The sequence below is a fragment of the Oncorhynchus mykiss genome, chromosome 3, assembly GCF_013265735.2.
Source record: "Oncorhynchus mykiss isolate Arlee chromosome 3, USDA_OmykA_1.1, whole genome shotgun sequence".
Classification (NCBI taxonomy): Eukaryota; Metazoa; Chordata; class Actinopteri; order Salmoniformes; family Salmonidae; genus Oncorhynchus; species Oncorhynchus mykiss.
In genome coordinates, this window is record NC_048567.1 from 63,840,195 (window position 1) to 63,860,264 (window position 20,070).

The following is a 20,070-nucleotide window of genomic DNA, read 5'->3' on the forward strand; positions in this document are numbered from 1 at the left end:
CCCCCTCACATTCCTCCATCTGCTCCATTCTTCTCCATTCTCCCTTTCCTGATTGTAAAAAACACTGTCTAGTTTCTTACCATCTTTCTTGTTCCTCCTACGTTCCTCTTATTTTCTCCGCCATCCACCATTCTCCCCTCTACTGCCATCCACCATTCTCCCCTCTACTGCCATCCACCATTCTCCCCTCTACTGCCATCCACCATTCTCCCCTCTACTGCCATCCACCATTCTCCCCTCTACTGCCATCCACCATTCTCCGCTCTACTGCAATCCACCATTCTCCCCTCTTCATTCATCCACCATTCTCCCGTCTTTCTTCATTCTCTATTCTTTCCATTTACAGACAGAACCCACTGATAGCCTGATGGAGGCATGAGTCACCAAATCTATTGTGAGTCTCAGTAGTCTAACCCATTGACAGGATCACTGCAAGGATCCCATTACACTCTGTCTGTATCCTGTCACCACTCTCACACACTACTGTTGATCAAGTGGTTGTCACTATTAGGCTAGGCTAGAATGGACAGAACCGTTAACTCCACAAATACATTAGCTATTTTTTCCTTGTTTGACTCTTACGACTGATTAACTGTGAACAAGTTTTCGGTCCCATGTTCTTTACCATACACGCAATAGATTCAGAGATCGGTGGTTGTAATGCACTGAGTGCCCTGTATAGTATTTCATCCTCCCTGACATGTTTTATATTACTCCCCCTGTATTCACCTTGGTGATATCATATCATATAAACATGTAACTTCTGTGATGCAACCCTGAAATGACACACAAACCCACACACATACACACACAGAGTAATGGTTGTTATCGTGTGTTGAGAGACATGGGGAGGGGGGTAGCTCTCTTTACTGGATTGGGCCCTGACAGACCTGAGCTTAGATCCTCTCTCTCGCTCTCTCTCCATCTCTCTCTCTCTCTCTCTCTCTCTCTCTCTCTCTCTCTCTCTCTCTCTCTCTCTCTCTCTCTCTCTCTCCATCTCTCTTTCTCTCCCCCCTCTCTCTCGCTCTCTCTCTTCATCAATCCAATGAAGCGCTGGCATGTGACTGTCAGCCCATAACTCTGTGTGTGTCTGACACGTGTGAGAGACACGTGTGTTTGTGTTTGTTTGTGTGTGTGTGTGTGTGTGTCTGTCTGATGAGCTCAGACAGAAACTCTTCACCTTCACTGAAAGTTTAATCTGTGTTGCCTCACCTTCAATCAGTTAATGGAGCCACTGGCACACACTCACTTCAGTCTCAGTAACACCAGCACCCCCCTCCCAGCCCTCCGCGCCTAGACCAGACCAACCCCCCAACCAAGTGCTGCCAGTAAGCTGCCTCAGGAAGCCCCCATCCCGTCCTTCTTGTATAGAAACGGACTCTGCCAGCCAAGATGTTGAACTGACAGACACGAGCAGAGGAGGTGGATGTGAGTGGGTGTGGTGTTGGAAGAGTTCCATACACACATTTTGTATATGATTCAGAAGGTATTCATATATCCAGCTGGTCTGGCTGGTGAAAGGCATTTCATCAGACTGAGACCTTGGCTGACCAGTGGTTCTCCTGACCAGTGACTCTCCTGACCAGTGACCCTCCTGACCAGTGACTCTCCTGACCAGTGGTTCTCCTGACCAGTGACTCTCCTGACCAGTGACCCTCCTGACCAGTGACTCTCCTGACCAGTGGTTCTCCTGACCAGTGACTCTCCTGACCAGTGACCCTACTGACCAGTGACCCTCCTGACCAGTGACTCTCCTGACCAGTGACTCTCCTGACCAGTGGTTCTACTGACCAGTGACTCTCCTGACCAGTGACTCTCCTGACAAGTGGTTCTACTGACCAGTGACTCTCCTGACCAGTGACTCTCCTGACCAGTGGCTCTACTGACCAGTGACCCTCCTGACCAGTGACTCTCCTGACCAGTGACCCTCCTGACCAGTGACTCTCCTGACCAGTGACTCTCCTGACCAGTGACCCTACTGACCAGTGACCCTCCTGACCAGTGACTCTCCTGACCAGTGACTCTCCTGACCAGTGACCCTCCTGACCAGTGACTCTCCTGACCAGTGACTCTCCTGACCAGTGGTTCTACTGACCAGTGACTCTCCTGACCAGTGACTCTCCTGACCAGTGGCTCTACTGACCCGTGTTTCTACTGACCAGTGACTCTCCTGACCAGTGACTCTCCTGACCAGTGGTTCTACTGACCAGTGACTCTCCTGACCAGTGGTTCTACTGACCAGTGACTCTCCTGACCAGTGACTCTTCCGACCAGTGACTCTCCTGACCATTGGTTCTACTGACCAGTGACTCTCCTGACCAGTGACTCTCCTGACCAGTGACTCTTCTGACCAGTGACTCTCCTGACCAGTGGTTCTACTGACCAGTGACTCTCCTGACCAGTGACTCTCCTAACCAGTGGCTCTCCTGACAAGTGGTTCTACTGACCAGTGGTTCTACGGACCAGTGACTCTCCTGACCAGTGGTTCTACTGACCAGTGGCTCTCCTGACCAGTGACTCTCCTGACCAGTGACTCTCCTGACCAGTGGCTCTCCTGACCAGTGACTCTCCAGACAAGTGGTTCTACTGACCAGTGACTCTCCTGACCAGTGGCTCTGCTGACCAGTGACTCTCCTGACCAGTGGTTCTACTGACCAGTGACTCTCCTGACCAGTGGCTCTCCTGATCAGTGGTTCTCCTGACCAGTGACCCTCCTGACCAGTGACTCTCCTGCCCAGTGACTCTCCTGACCAGTGGTTCTCCTGACCAGTGGTTCTGCTGATCAGTGACTATCCTGACCAGTGGCTCTCCTGACCAGTGGTTCTACTGACCAGTGACTCTCCTGACCAGTGGTTCTACTGACCAGTGACTCTCCTGACCAGTGACTCTCCTGACAAGTGGTTCTACTGACCAGTGGTTCTACTGACCAGTGACTCTCCTGACCAGTGACTCTCCTGACAAGTGGTTCTACTGACCAGTGGTTCTACTGACCAGTGACTCTCCTGACCAGTGACTCTCCTGACAAGTGGTTCTACTGACCAGTGGTTCTACTGACCAGTGACTCTCCTGACCAGTGACTCTCCTGACCAGTGACTTCCTGACAAGTGGTTCTACTGACCAGTGGTTCTACTGACCAGTGACTCTCCTGACCAGTGACTCTCCTGACAAGTGGTTCTCCTGACCAGTGGTTCTACTGACCAGTGGTTCTACTGACCAGTGACTCTCCTGACCAGTGACTCTCCTGACCAGTGACTCTCCTGACCAGTGGCTCTCCTGACCAGTGACTCTCCAGACAAGTGGTTCTACTGACCAGTGACTCTCCTGACCAGTGGCTCTGCTGACCAGTGACTCTCCTGACCAGTGGTTCTACTGACCAGTGACTCTCCTGACCAGTGGCTCTCCTGATCAGTGGTTCTCCTGACCAGTGACCCTCCTGACCAGTGACTCTCCTGCCCAGTGACTCTCCTGACCAGTGGTTCTCCTGACCAGTGGTTCTGCTGATCAGTGACTATCCTGACCAGTGGCTCTCCTGACCAGTGGTTCTACTGACCAGTGACTCTCCTGACCAGTGGTTCTACTGACCAGTGACTCTCCTGACCAGTGACTCTCCTGACAAGTGGTTCTACTGACCAGTGGTTCTACTGACCAGTGACTCTCCTGACCAGTGACTCTCCTGACAAGTGGTTCTACTGACCAGTGGTTCTACTGACCAGTGACTCTCCTGACCAGTGACTCTCCTGACAAGTGGTTCTACTGACCAGTGGTTCTACTGACCAGTGACTCTCCTGACCAGTGACTCTCCTGACCAGTGACTTCCTGACAAGTGGTTCTACTGACCAGTGGTTCTACTGACCAGTGACTCTCCTGACCAGTGACTCTCCTGACAAGTGGTTCTACTGACCAGTGGCTCTCCTGACCAGTTGTTCTACTGACCAGTGACTCTCCTGACCAGTGGCTCTCCTGACCAGTGGTTCTACTGACCAGTGACTCTCCTGACCAGTGGTTCTACTGACCAGTGACTCTCCTGACCAGTGGTTCTACTGACCAGTGACTGTCCTGACCAGTGACTCTCCTGACAAGTGGTTCTACTGACCAGTGACTCTCCTGACCAGTGACTCTCCTGACCAGTGGCTCTTCTGACCAGTGTTTCTACTGACCAGTGACTCTCCTGACCAGTGGCTCTCCTGATCAGTGGTTCTCCTGACATGTGGTTCTCCTGACCAGTGACTCTCCTGACCAGTGACTCTCCTAACACACACTCACGCACGCATGCACACAGTCACCACGACCCCTTCATGACCCAGCAGGAAATACAGGGGTATAACCGAGTTGTAATGGAAGGTCCTGCACCACTTTTCTACAGCTGTATACTTCCCCTCAGCAGGAGAGGGATTCAATATTGCTTTATACAGTTAAGGAGCATCGCTTACTGGCTGGCAGGAATCTGGCCTGAATACAAACCATTCCATTAGTGAAATTACCCTGATAGATAGAGAGATATGGAGAGAGACAGAGATGGATGGAGGGAGAGAAAGGGAGAGAGAAAGGGAGAGAGAGAGAGAGCGAGAGAGAGAGAGAGAGAGAGAGAGAGAGAGAGAGAGAGTGTGGGAGGGAGGGAGGGAGGGATGGATGGAGGGAGGGAGGGATAAAAAGAGAGCGATGGAGAGAGAGATGGATGAAACCGTAAAGGGAGGGAGAGTGAAAATCAGTCCTCCTTAAAAAAATTATCAATCTACAGTATCTGTTGTGACTCATTGTGTAGTGGTAATCCAATGGTATCATTGGTAGTGGTTGGACAGATAGATTCCATAATTATCTACCGCAGAGAATTTGTTAAGCACCAGTGAACGTCAGTAAGAGAACCTTAGTGTTGGGTAAATAATGATGTCCGCTCCTTATTGTGTTTGTCTGAACGTGCTCGGGCAGAAACACCAATTAGCATCAACAGCCAATGATAAGTAGCAGCTGAACAGAGCTCTCCCTTCACTGAATCTATCTACACTGAACAAAAATATAAGCGCAAAATGTAAAGTGTTGGTCCCATGTTTCATGAGCTAAATTAAATTAAAACACAAAGCCGCAGAGGTCTCACGTTTTGAGGGAGTGTGCAATTGGCATGCTGACTGCAGGAATGTCCACCAGAGCTGTTGCTAGAGAATTTAATGTTAATTTCTCTACCTCCGATGTCATATTAGAGAATTTGGTAGGACGTCCAACCGGCATCACAACCGCAGACCACGTAACCACGCCAGCCCAGGACCTTCACATCCAGTGGGGTGCTGAGGATGATTTCTGTCTGTAATAAAGCCCTTTTTTTGTGGGGAAAAACTCATTGTGATTGGCCAGGCATGGCTCCCCAGTGGGTGGGTCTGTGCCCTCCAAGGCCCACCCATGGCTGCATCACTGCCCAGTCATGTGAAATCCATAGATTAGGGCCTAATGAGTTTATTTCAATTGACTGATTTCCTTATATGAACTGTAACTTGTTAATTGTTCTATGTTGCGTTTACATTTTTGTTCAGTACATTACTGTCTTCTAACTGTGTGTGTGTGTGTGTGTGTGTGTGTGTGTGTGTGTGTGTGTGTGTGTGTGTGTGTGTGTGTGTGTGTGTGTGTGTGTGTGTGTGTGTGTGTGTCCTTTGTCTGGGCCAATTGACCACCTACTTTTTCCTATTGAAGAGAATTCTAGTTCTAGTTACTATTTCACTCAGGTAAAGATAATGAGAGAAGGCGGATGTGTTGTGTATGGTTCCCCATATGTGGCACTACTGTACTGTGAGCAGCTGCTGTGCTCATGGAAGGCTCATTGCTCCTGAAATGTTGGTTTGGGTGGCCAGGGTCCCTCTCATTGAACAAATAAGTCATTTTTATAATACCTGCAATATATCATCTTGGCATGCCATTCAGTGTAACCCATAATAACTATCTGCAGCTGTATATGAGTCATAAGGCGTCCTGTCAGTGTATCCCTAACCACCGTCTGTCTCCCCAGTGTGTTGTGTTCGAGAGAAACCGCTGTGCACACACAGCCCAAATCTATTCCAATAAGCAGCCTAAAGATATCTGTATTGATCTGCTAGTCCTACTCTGCCTCTTTAGACTGAGATACAAATAGCCTGTTTGTGTCTCTGTGTGAGTCGCTGTGTCTCTGCGTGTGTCTCTGCATGTGTCTCTCTGTGTGTGTGTCTCTGTGCGTGTGTGTCTCTGTGTGTGTGTCTCTGTGTGTGTGTCTCTGTGTGAGTCTCTGTGTGTGTCTGTGTGTGCGTGTGATTTTTAGACTGAGAGACAAATAGCCTGTTTGTGTCTCTGTGTGTGTCGCTGTGTCTCTGCGTGTGTCTCTGTCTCTGTGTGTGTCTGTGTGTGCGATTTTTAGACTGAGACACAAATAGCCTGTTTGTGTCGCTGTGTGTGTCGCTGTGTCTCTGCGTGTGTCGCTGTGTGAGTCTCTGTGTGTGTCTGTGTGTGCGTGTGATTTTTAGACTGAGAGACTAATAGCTCTTTCACCTTTCTCAAGGAATTCATTTCATTTCGCATGGTGAGGGAAAGAGAGAGAGAGACAGCTACATACTAAGAGTGTCATACTGATGTTTTCATTGACACAACTGAGTCTGTATTACTTTGGCCTGAGATAAAATTATACAAAGAGGGATTGGACAGTAGCTTGTGTCATAAAGAGACCAGGAAGTAGACATTAGAGCCAACTGGTCCAGTAGTTTCATTTAGTTCCATTGAGTTTCATTCAGCAAGGGGTCCCATTGGCTTCCAGTGTTATCTTAGTCCTGGATCAATGTCTTTGATTGCCCCTTCCTCTCTTTTATTTTCTTCTCTTCTTTTCTCTCCCCTGCGTTCCCTCTGTTATGCATGGTAAAGTGTGTGTACTGTATGAATTATACTGACATCTTTTTCTACCACTGTTATGTAACATCATCCCTCTCTCCTTGACGTCTTTTCTTTTATGTTTGCCATTTTGTCAAATAAATCAATGCTCAGACGACATGTTTATCTATTAAATATTTAAAAACCATTGACAGGCTGATGAAACACAAGTAGATTTTATTACATATTCAATTTGGTTGATGTATCACTCTGCTTCTGGAAACCAAGCACTTCCTCTTTCTTTGGATAACAAGGTTTGAGACAGTAAATACTATTCTCTGTGTGTTTGAAGACATTTGTTGTTGGTTTATTTGAAGCAGACCTGTCAGTCCAATGCAAACCTGTCTATGGTGGGTTTCTGAAGATGTCAGGGCCCTTTCTACTTGGTCATAACTTGTAAATAAGCATTTCACGGTAAGGTATGTTGTATTCGGCATGTGACAAATAAAATGTGATTTGAATTTTAACTACCTGGGTCTATAGGGTTCTGCTCAGATAGTGTGCTGAAACAAAAACATCTTGAACTCTATGCTTATAAGTGTTCTGTTCCACAACCACGTCGTTATAAAATATCCTAAACTGGTTTCCAGTCTTTGTCGTTTTGTACTCATTATCTACATATCATCAAATATTAGAACCCTACAGGCAGAAATCTAGAGCAGCCCCATCCCGGACCCCCCCCCCCCCCCCCCCCCATTGTCTCTCTCTCTCTCTCTCTCCCTCTCTCACAGACACACACACCCCTACAGTGTCCCCGTCTGCCTCAGACACACACACGCAAAAACAGCCATTCCTCTGCATGTGTGTGTGCGTGCGTGCGTGCGTGCGAGCGTGCGTGTGCGTGGACCTGCCAGACTGGAGGCTATCCCAATACGTAACAATGCGTGTAACTGGGTTAGCCCCTGTTAGATTGAATTATCTCTCTGTGTTCAGAACCAGCAATCAGATTAACATCCATGGCTTCCTGTAAACGAAAAGAGAGAGGGATGAACAGAGAGGAGAGAGAGATGGATGAGAGAGGAGTGGAAGTCATGAGAGTGCAAACTATTCTGTCCCACCCACCCACCCACCCACCCTCTCTCTCTTTTTATCTCTCGCTTTCTTTCTCTCTCTCTCTCTCTGTCGCTCTCTCTCTCTATCTCTCCATGCAGTAATTACATTATAGGAGACATCACTTACGGAAACCATAAATATTCTCTCCATCCCTGCATGGGCCGCTTCTCAGAATGAGATGACTCTGAATCAATATGTTTTTATACCAGGCAGAAAACTGTCTTAATAAAATGGATGGTTGCTGCACCACTTTAGATACACTCTTCTGTGTGTTATGACATTGAGGAAGTTTGGCTGAAGAGGGCTGGATAATGTTTGGAAAGGTTGTATGAAGGGGGCTGGATAATGTTTGTAAAGGCTGTATGAAGAGGGCTGGATAATGTTTGTAAAGGCTGTATGAAGAGGGCTGGATCATGTTTGTAAAGGCTGTATGAAGGGGGCTGGATAATGTTTGTAAAGGTTGTATGAAGGGGGCTGGATAATGTTTGTAAAGGTTGTATGAAGAGGGCTGGATAATGTTTGTAAAGGTTGTATGAAGAGGGCTGGATAATGTTTGTAAAGGCTGTATGAAGAGGGCTGGATAATATTTGTAAAGGCTGTATGAAGAGGGCTGGATAATGTTTGTAAAGGCTGTATGAAGAGGGCTGGATAATGTTTGTAAAGGTTGTATGAAGGGGGCTGGATAATGTTTGTAAAGGTTGTATGAAGAGGGCTGGATAATGTTTGTAAAGGTTGTATGAAGAGGGCTGGATCGTGATTGTAAAGGTTGTATGAAGAGGGCTGGATAATGTTTGTAAAGGCTGTATGAAGAGGGCTGGATAATATTTGTAAAGGTTGTATGAAGAGGGCTGGATAATATTTGTAAAGGCTGTATGAAGAGGGCTGGATAATGTTTGTACAGGCTTTATGAAGAGGGCTGGATAATGTTTGTAAAGGTTGTATGAAGAGGGCTGGATAATGTTTGTAAAGGTTGTATGAAGAGGGCTGGATAATGTGTGTAAAGGCTGTATGAAGAGGGCTGGATAATATTTGTAAAGGCTGTATGAAGAGGGCTGGATAATATTTGTAAAGGCTGTATGAAGAGGGCTGGATCATGTTTGTAAAGGTTGTTTGAAGAGGGCTGGATAATGTATGTAAAGGCTGTATGAAGAGAGCTGGAAAATATTTGTAAAGGCTGTATGAAGAGGGCTGGATAATGTTTGTAAAGGTTGTATGAAGAGGGCTGGATCATGTTTGTAAAGGCTGTATGAAGAGGGCTGGATAATGTTTGTAAAGGCTGTATTAAGAGGGCTGGATAATGTTTGTAAAGGCTGTATGAAGAGGACTGGATAATGTTTGTAAAGATTGTATGAAGAGGACTAGATAATGTTTGTAAAGGCTGTATGAAGAGGGCTGGATAATGTTTGTAAAGGCTGTATGAAGAGGGATGGATAATGATTGTAAAGGCTGTATGAAGAGGGCTGGATAATGTTTGTAAAGGTTGTATGAAGAGGGCTGGATAATGTTTGTAAAGGCTGTATGAAGAGGGCTGGGTAATGTTTGCAAAGGCTGTATTAAGAGGGCTGGATAATGTTTGTAAAGGCTGTATGAAGAGGGCTGGATAATGTTTGTAAAGGATGTATGAAGAGGGCTGGATAATGTTTGTAAAGGTTGTATAAAGATTGCTGGATAATGTTTGTAAAGGCTGTATGAAGAGGGCTGGATAATGTTTGTAAAGGTTGTATGAAGAGGGCTGGATAATGTATGTAAAGGCTGTATGAAGAGAGCTGGATAATGTTTGTAAAGGCTGTATGAAGAGGGCTGGATAACGTTTGTAAAGGTTGTATGAAGAGGGCTGGATAATGTTTGTAAAGGCTGTATGAATAGGGCTGGATAATGTTTGTAAAGGCTGTATTAAGAGGGCTGGATAATGTTTGTAAAGGCTGTATGAAGAGGGCTGGATAATGTTTGTAAAGATTGTATGAAGAGGACTGGAGAGTGTTTGTAAAGTTTGTATGAAGAGGGCTGGATAATGTATGTAAAGGCTGTATGAAGAGGGCTGGATCATGTTTGTAAAGGCTGTATGAAGAGGGCTGGGTCATGTTTGTAAAGGCTGTATGAAGAGGGCTGGATAATGTTTGTAAAGGCTGTATGAAGAGGGCTGGATAATGTTTGTAAAGGCTGTATTAAGAGGGCTGGATAATGTTTGTAAAGGCTGTATGAAGAGGGCTGGATAATGTTTGTAAAGATTGTATGAAGAGGACTGGATAATGTTTGTAAATGTTTTACGAAGAGGGCTGGATAATGTTTGTAAAGGCTGTATGAAGAGGGCTGGATAATGTTTGTAAAGGCTGTATGAAGAGGGCTGGATCATGTTTGTAAAGGTTGTATGAAGAGGGCTGGATAATGTTTGTAAAGGCTGTATGAAGAGGGCTGGATAATGTTTGTAAAGGTTGTATTAAGAGGGCTGGATAATGTTTGTAAAGGCTGTATGAAGAGGGCTGGATAATGTTTGTAAAGGTTTTATGAAGAGGGCTGGATAATGTTTGTAAAGGCTGTATGAAAAGGGCTGGATCATGTTTGTAAAGGCTGTATGAAGAGGGCTGGATAATGTTTGTAAAGGCTGTATGAAGAGGGCTGGATAATGTGTGTAAAGGTTGTATGAAGAGGGCTGGATAATGTTTGTAAAGGCTGTATGAAGAGGGCTGGATCATGTTTGTAAAGCCTGTATGAAGAGGGCTGGGTAATGTTTGTAAAGGTTGTATGAAGAGGGCTGGATCATGTTTGTAAAGCCTGTATGAAGAGGGCTGGATAATGTTTGTAAAGGTTTTATGAAGAGGGCTGGATAATGTTTGTAAAGGCTGTATGAAAAGGGCTGGATCATGTTTGTAAAGGCTGTATGAAGAGGGCTGGATCATGTTTGTAAAGGCTGTATGAAGAGGGCTGGATAATGTTTGTAAAGGTTGTATGAAGAGGGCTGGATAATGTTTGTAAAGGCTGTATGAAGAGGGCTGGATCATGTTTGTAAAGCCTGTATGAAGAGGGCTGGGTAATGTTTGTAAAGGTTGTATGAAGAGGGCTGGATAATGTTTGTAAAGGCTGTATGAAGAGGGCTGGATAATGTTTGTAAAGGTTGTATGAAGAGGGCTGGATAATGTTTTTAAAGACTGTATGAAGAGGGCTGGATAATGTTTGTGAAGGTTGTATGAAGAGGGCTAGATAATGTTTGTAAAGGCTGTATGAAAAGGGCTGGATAATGTTTGTAAAGGCTATGGGCTCTGTTCAAAAGAAGACCATTACATGGGGAATGTCATTTGAGTCAGCGACAGTTGCATAGCTGTTACTGCCCCCCTGGCAGTGTCAGAGTAAGAGGCTGAGGGGAGGAGGTTAGGCTGGCACCAACAAGCTAACGGAGCCTTACATAAGACAGTAGCATGGCTCTATTCCCTATTATAGTGAAGTTAATGATGTTGCTTTCACGAACATGCTTGAAGACGGTATCAGACTGTATTAGCCTCAGAACCCATTAGTTTAACCAACGACTGCATTTATGGGATATGTGGACTACCACCTATTGGCTGCAATACAGTTGGCATACAGAGAGGCTACATTAACAGTATCTTTCTATTATATGTAGGTGGGTGTGTTTTATTGTAAAATACACCAGATAGGTGCAGTAAAATATATTGTTTTACAGGGTCAGCCATAGTAGTACGACACCCCCTCAAGCAAATTAGGGTTAAGTGCCTTGCTCAAGGTCACATCGACAAATTGTCCCCTTTGTCGGCTTCGGTATATGAACCAATGACCTTTCGGTTACTGGCCCAACGCTCTAACCCCTGGGCTACCTCCCTTGTGTATCCCTCCAGCTGAGCTTTATAATTAGTGTGTGTTAATGTGTTGTGCACCTGGGCTCCGTTTTCTCTCATTAATGAATCCATAATTAATGGTCTAATCAATTATAGATCATCTAAGGGACTGGTGGCCAGGGGGGCCAGGGGGTGAGGCACTAGGGGCCCAGATGTTTCACTGCAGCTGGACCTGAAAAATGAATTCTTCCTTCATAGAGTCCCCTAATACACACACACACACGCCCACTCCCACACCCAAAACAAACACACACATGTTTGTTTTACTATACTTGTGATACAGCCCGGGATCGTAGTGACGCCTCTAGCACTGCGATGCAGTGCCTTAGACCGCTGCGCCACTTGAGAGGCCCCCGAGATTTTTGTTTTAAGCATATCCAAAACTTTAACCCTTACCATAACCATTCGGAGTTCATGCCTAAACTTAAGCATCTGCCTCTGGTGCCAAAGGTTGCATGTTCGAATGCAGCGATATATTGTTGTTTTTGAGATTTTAGAGATTTGGAATTAATGCCTAAATTTAACCTAAAAAACTTTTAGAATTTAACGTTTGGAAGAACTTCAAAATTGGAAGAAGTTCGAAATTTGACGTTTAAGAAACATGGATGAACGTCTGATTCTGACTGAGACTGTGAGATCTAGTTGTAGACAACAGCCCTTAACCATCAAACAGAGATTGACTTGGGACTTTCTGTTTCATATAAATCCAGCTAGTTGCCTCTGACACCACAATGACAAATGAAAACAGTCCAGTCCTCCTCTACAGAGCAAAGCTGACATCAGCCACTAACTCTGTAGTCTCTTGAAGCTTAATTATTGTCAGATATGTAAATGAGAGGTGGAGGAGCAGACGTCCTGTTAGTTAGAGCCAACATGTCCTGTCTGGTAGCACAGACTTATAGACCTCTGGTCAGTCCTACGGTCTATGTCCCTGTCTCTCTATCTCTCTTTCTCTCTCTGTCTCTCTCTGTATCTCTCTCTCTACTTCCATCTCTCTCCTTCCGTCTCTCTCTCTCTCTCTCTCTCTCTCAATTCAATTCAATTCAAGGGCTTTATTGGCATGGGAAACATGTGTTAACATTGCCAAAGCAAGTGAGGTAGACAACATACAAAGTGAATATATAAAGTGAAAAACAACAAAAATGAACAGTAAACATTACACATACAGAGGTTTCAAAACAGTAAAGACATTACAAATGTCATATTATATATATATATACAGTGTTTTAACAATGTACAAATGGTTAAAGGACACAAGATAAAATAAATACGCATAAATATGGGTTGTATTTACAATGGTGTGTGTTCTTCAATGGTTGCCCTTTTCTCGTGGCAACAGGTCACAAATCTTGCTGCTGTGATGGCACACTGTGGAATTTCACCCAGTAGATATGGGAGTTTTTCAAATTTGGATTTGTTTTCGAATTCTTTGTGGATCTGTGTAATCTGAGGGAAATATGTATCTCTAATATGGTCATACATTGGGCAGGAGGTTAGGAAGTGCAGCTCAGTTTCCACCTCATTTTGTGGGCAGTGAGCACATAGCCTGTCTTCTCTTGAGAGCCATGTCTGCCTACGGCGGCCTTTCTCAATAGCAAGGCTATGCTCACTGAGTCTGTACATAGTCAAAGCTTTCCTTAATTTTGGGTCAGTCACAGTGGTCAGGTATTCTGCCGCTGTGTACTCTCTGTTTAGGGCCAAATAGCATTCTAGTTTGCTCTGTTTTTTTGTTAATTCTTTCCAATGTGTCAAGTAATTATCTTTTTGTTTTCTCATGATTTGGTTGGGTCTAATGTGCTGTTGTCCTGGGGCTCTGTAGGGTGTGTTTGTGTTTGTGAACAGAGCCCCAGGACCAGCTTGCTTAGGGGACTCTTCTCCAGGTTCATCTCTCTGTAGGTGATGGCTTTGTTATGGAAGGTTTGTGAATCGCTTCCTTTTAGGTGGTTGTAGAATTTGACGGCTCTTTTCTGGATTTTGATAATTAGTGGGTATCGGCCTAATTCTGCTCTGCATGCATTATTTGGTGTTCTACGTTGTACACGGAGGATATTTTTGCAGAATTCTGCGTGCAGAGTCTCAATTTGGTGTTTGTCCCATTTTGTGAAGTCTTGGTTGGTGAGCGGACCCCAGACCTCACAACCATAAAGGGCAATGGGCTCTATGACTGATTCAAGTATTTTTAGCCAAATCCTAATTGGTATGTTGAAATTTATGTTTCTTTTGATGGCATAGAATGCCCTTCTTGCCTTGTCTCTCAGATCGTTCACAGCTTTGTGGAAGTTACCTGTGGCGCTGATGTTTAGGCCAAGGTATGTATAGTTTTTTGTGTGCTCTAGGGCAACAGTGTCTAGATGGAATTTGTATTTGTGGTCCTGGTGACTGGACCTTTTTTGGAACACCATTATTTTGGTCTTACTGAGATTTACTGTCAGGGCCCAGGTCTGACAGAATCTGTGCATAAGATCTAGGTGCTGCTGTAGGCCCTCCTTGGTTGGTGACAGAAGCCCCAGATCATCGGCAAACAGCAGACATTTTGACTTCGGATTCTAGCAGGGGGAGGCCGGGTGCTGCAGACTTTTCTAGTGCCCGCGCCAATTCGTTGATATATATGTTGAAGAGGGTGGGGCTTAAGCTGCATCCCTGTCTAACCCCACGACCCTGTGTGAAGAAATGTGTGTGTTTTTTGCCAATTTTAACCGCACACTTGTTGTTTGTGTACATGGATTTTATAATGTCGTATGTTTTACCCCCAACACCACTTTCCATCAGTTTGTATAGCAGACCCTCATGCCAGATTGAGTCGAAGGCTTTTTTGAAATCAACAAAGCATGAGAAGACTTTGCCTTTGTTTTGGTTTGTTTGGTTGTCAATTAGGGTGTGCAGGGGGAATACATGGTCTGTTGTACGGTAATTTGGTAAAAAGCCAATTTGACATTTGCTCAGTACATTGTTTTCATTGAGGAAATGTACGAGTCTGCTGTTAATAATAATGCAGAGGATTTTCCCAAGGTTACTGTTGACACATATTCCACGGTAGTTATTGGGGTCAAATTTGTCTCCACTTTTGTGGATTGGGGTGATCAGTCCTTGGTTCCAAATATTGGGGAAGATGCCAGAGTTAAGTATGATGTTAAAGAGTTTTAGTATAGCCAATTGGAATTTGTTGTCTGTATATTTGATCATTTCATTAAGGATACCATCAACACCACAGGCCTTTTTGGGTTGGAGGGTTTTTATTTTGTCCTGTAACTCATTCAATGTAATTGGAGAATCCAGTGGGTTCTGGTAGTCTTTAATAGTTGATTCTAAGATCTGTATTTGATCATGTATATGTTTTTGCTCTTTATTCTTTGTTATAGAGCCAAAAAGATTGGAGAAGTGGTTTACCCATACATCTCCATTTTGGATAGATAATTCTTCTTGTTGTTGTTTGTTTAGTGTTTTCCAATTTTCCCAGAAGTGGTTAGAGTCTATGGATTCTTCAATTGCATTGAGCTGATTTCTGACATGCTGTTCCTTCTTTTTCCGTAGTGTATTTCTGTATTGTTTTAGTGATTCACCATAGTGAAGGCGTAGACTCAGGTTTTCCGGGTCTCTATGTTTTTGGTTGGACAGGTTTCTCAATTTCTTTCTTAGATTTTTGCATTCTTCATCAAACCATTTGTCATTGTTGTTCATTTTTTTCGGTTTTCTATTTGAGATTTTTAGATTTGATAGGGAAGCTGAGAGGTCAAATATACTGTTAAGATTTTCTACTGCCAAGTTTACACCTTCACTATTACAGTGGAACGTTTTACCCAGGAAATTGTCTAAAAGGGATTGAATTTGTTGTTGCCTAATTGTTTTTTGGTAGGTTTCCAAACTGCATTCCTTCCATCTATAGCATTTCTTAATGTTATTCAGTTCCTTTGGCTTTGATGCCTCATGAATGATTATTGCTCTGTTTAAGTAGACTGTGATTTTGCTGTGGTCTGATAGGGGTGTCAGTGGGCTGACTGTGAACGCTCTGAGAGACTCTGGGTTGAGGTCAGTGATAAAGTAGTCTACAGTACTACTGCCAAGAGATGAGCTATAGGTGTACCTACCATAGGAGTCCCCTCGAAGCCTACCGTTGACTATGTACATACCCAGCGTGCGACAGAGCTGCAGGAGTTGTGACCCGTTTTTGTTGGTTATGTTGTCATAGTTGTGCCTCTCTCTCTCTCTCTCTCTCTCTCTCTCTCTCTCTCTCTCTCTCTCTCTCTCTCTCTCTGTCTCTCTCTGTATCTCTCTCTCTACTTCCATCTCTCTCCTTCCGTCTCTCTCTCTCTCTCTCTCGCTCTCTCTCTCTCTCTCTCTCTCTCTCTCTCTCTCTCTCTCTCTCTGTCTCTCTCTCTCTCTCTCTCTGTATCTCTCTCTCTCCTTCCGTCTCTCTCTCTCTCTGTCTCTCTCTCTCTCTCTCTCTCTCTCTCTACTTCCATCTTTCTCTCTCTCTCTCTCTATCTCTCTCTCTACTTCCATCTCTCTCTCTCTCTCTCTCTCTCTCTCTCTCTCTCTCTCTCTATCTCTCTCTCTACTTCCATCTCTCTCTCTCTCTCTCTCTATCTCTCTCTCTCTCTCTCTATCTCTCTCTCTCTCTCTCTCTCTCTCTCTCTCTCTATCTCTCTCTCTCTCTCTCTCTCTGTAAGTTCTGACAGAACAGAGAGACAAAAATAATCAAATAAATAACCAGTGCCGGTTGTTATGTAAAGAAGCTCACAGTGTGAAATAGACAGAGCTTTTTCACGCTTATAATGGTCAGTGCACACACACACACGCAGACACACAAGCACACACACAAACACACACAAACACACACACACACTGCAGCTGCCCATCAATCTCTGCCTCCTCAGCAGCACCAACAGTGTGTGTGTGCATGTGTGCTAGTGTAAGTGTGTAGGGGAGTATTGTCCGGCTAAATCCTGCTAAATCCTGCCCTATCATGTGTCATCTTTAAATGACAATGTCGTAAAGCATTACGAGTGTGCGGAGAGCTGCGCTGCTGCCAGGGGTTTGTTAGTGTGATGGATGAGGCTTTCTCACAATGTGTTTCCCTTGGAACAGAATGACTAGGAAGCCAATATCAGTTACAGATGCAGGTAAGTACACAGACAGCGACTTTGGCAACAGGTTCTCTCTTCTCTCCTGGAACTATAAAGAGAAAGAGAGGGTGAGTATAGAGGAGCAAAGAGGAAAAAGGGAGGGAGGAATGAGAGAGAGGAAGAAGAGAGAAAGAGAGCGAGAGGAAGGAGAGAGAAAGAAAGAGATAGGAAGGAGAGAGAGAGAGAGAATGAATGAGACGTATCAACGGTGTGAGAGACTCAACTGTGTGATGTTATTGTTTTTGATAGTGTAGAGTTAGACAAGAAGAAATTGACACAATCTTTAGGAAACATTTGATTCCCCTGGCTGCCAGAACTGCTATATTTTTTTATCAGAACCAGTGAGGTGGAAAGTGATCTGATTTACTACAGACTCCTTCCCAACACTATGTCTCAGGCATCGCTCCAAGGCCTACCCCCCCCCCCCCCCCCCCCCCCCCTCACCTCCCAGTTGGCCTGCCGGGCATTACCTAAATCACTTTCCAAGATGGCCGCCCCCTCCTCTCTCCTGCGTAATGTAATTTGTTCATTGAAGGTCAGCTGATTTCAGCACCATGGCAAGTCATTACTCTTGCTAGTGTTGTTGCCGTGACGAGTCAGCGCCTGTTAGAGATGGAAACAGAGACCGATGATATAGGGAGGGATGTTTATTTCAACTAGTGTTAACAATTCAGTGATTTCGATTCAATGGTTGAGTTTATTTTACTGAAAGGGAGTGTCATGACGTTGGAGGAGGCTCACTATATGCATCGGTTTTCATTGTATCATTGTATTATTCGACACAGTGGATGTTTAAACAATCTATTTACAATGCTAAATAAAACCTAATTGAAAAGGACGTTACCTTGAGTCCCTAACAGACCCTAACAAACCATCTACAGTCACCAGCAAGGTAAGGTACCACACCCGAATAGGGTAATTTCTTGCCCTTAATCATAACACAATGAACCAGATGAATACAGACAGCAATATAATACTTTTTTGTATCACAACTTTTTTGAAATATTGTATAATTGTCCTGCCCTGACCTTAGAGATCCTTTAAATTCTCTATTTTGTAGGTCAGGGTGTGACTAGGGTGGGAAATCTATGTTTATATTTCTTTTTTTAACGAGTATGGTTCCCAATCAGAGGCAGCTGTCTATCCTTGTCTCTGATTGGGGATCATACTTAGGCAGCCATTTTTCCCACCTTCTGTTGTGGGATCTTGTCTTTGTGTGTTGCATGTGTTTACACTCCTAATCTTTACGTTCGTTGAGTTGTTTATTGTTTTTGGTGGAACATTTAAAATGAAAAGAAAATGTACACCTACCATGCTGCACCTTAGTCTACATTTAACGACGGACGTTACAATAACAATATGCAAATTAGGCGTTATCTCATTAAATATGTGCATATTTGCATATACCACAAATACATTTTTCTGGACACTCCAGGATCGGGATTTGTATAGAGCAGATTGAGGATATACAGTATACTTTTTTCATCTTTCTATCTGTAAAATACTAAAGACATGTACGGAAACTGAATTTTTGGCGCATATTTCCAGTGGTGGAAAAAGTATCCAATTGTCATACTTGAGTAAAAGTAAAAATGCAGTATCTTATTAATAGAAAACGACTCACGTAAAAGCGAAAGTCACCCAGTAAAATCCTATTTGAATAAAAGTGTAAAAGTATTTGGTTTTAAATATACTTAAGTATCAAAAGTAAAAGTAAAAGTTTAAATCATTTCAAATTCCTTATATTAAACAAACCAGACGGCACAATTTTCTTATTTTTTAAAGTTACGGATAGCTAGGGGCATGCTCCAACACTCAGACATAATTTACAAACGAAGCATGTGTTTATTGAGTCTGCCAGATCAGAGGCAGTAGGGATGACCAGGAATGTTCTCTTGATAAGTGTGTGAATTAGATCATTTTCCTGTCCTGTTAAGCATTCAACATGAAAATAGTACTTTTGGGTGTCAGGGAAAATGTATGGAGTAGAAAGTACATCATTTTCTTTAGGAATGTAGTAAAGTATATTTATTTTTTATTTTTAACCCTTTAACTTGGCAAGTCAGTTAAGAACAAATTATTATTTACAATGACGGCCTACACCGACCAAACTGAGACGATGCTGGGCCAATTGTGTGGCGCCCTATGGGACTCCCAATCACAGCCAAATGTGATACAGCTTCGATTCTGTAGTGACACCTCTAGCACTGAGATGCAGTGCCTTAGACCGCTGCGCCACTCAGAAGCCCAAAGTAAAAGTAAAAGTTGTCAAAAATATTTATAGTAAAGTACAGATGCCCCAAAAAACGACATAAGTAGTACTTTCAAGTATTTTTTTACTTAAGTACTTTACACCACTGCATATTTCCAAATAAAATGTTATCTAGAATCCAAATCTGACAATATAACAACAACTCTCTCTATACAAGTCTAGATAATATATCTAAGGGTAACCACACAAAATCTTGTGAACGCAGATGCTTCTGAGGCTGAGAAAAATCTGATGGCGTGTGGGAAGAGTCTGACATTCAGGAAATGGCAGTTAAAGAGAAGTACAATGAATTTAGCCTCCCAATCACCAAATGCCTATTGAGACCCAATCACCATCTCTTCAGTAAGTCTCTCCTCTCCTCCCCCCATCAGGTCTAAATAGGCCCTAGGCCACTTAGTATTGATGAGATCAATGGTAGGACCACTGCTGGACACACACCATATTCATTACTCCTCTACCGCAGCTCAATACACCACCACTGCTTAAAACAACCCATGCATATAAAGGTAATAAACACCGGTACAGAACTCATTAGGTAGACACTGTCATTTAGAAGAACACAGACATTTCTCATCTCAACTGGTTCATGGTCTGTATGTGTTTTAGCATCAACATTAAGCCAAGCCAACAGGAAGATGTTGCTTTCGTCAAAATATTTGTTTTCAGCTAAACAGACACATACAAACCGCTCTCTGACACAGTGTGTGTGTTGGTTGTTTTCTCCTAGAGGTCTGGAACTCACAGCATGTGAGAGTCAGTGATAGGAAATCAATAAGTGATTAATATTAGTGGAGTGGGCAAGAGGCCAACTGTCAATCATGTGTCATAGAAGGAAATACAAGCAGCCTTGTATCTTTCACATGACATGACTGCATCGAACAGGAAGTGAACAGGCTAA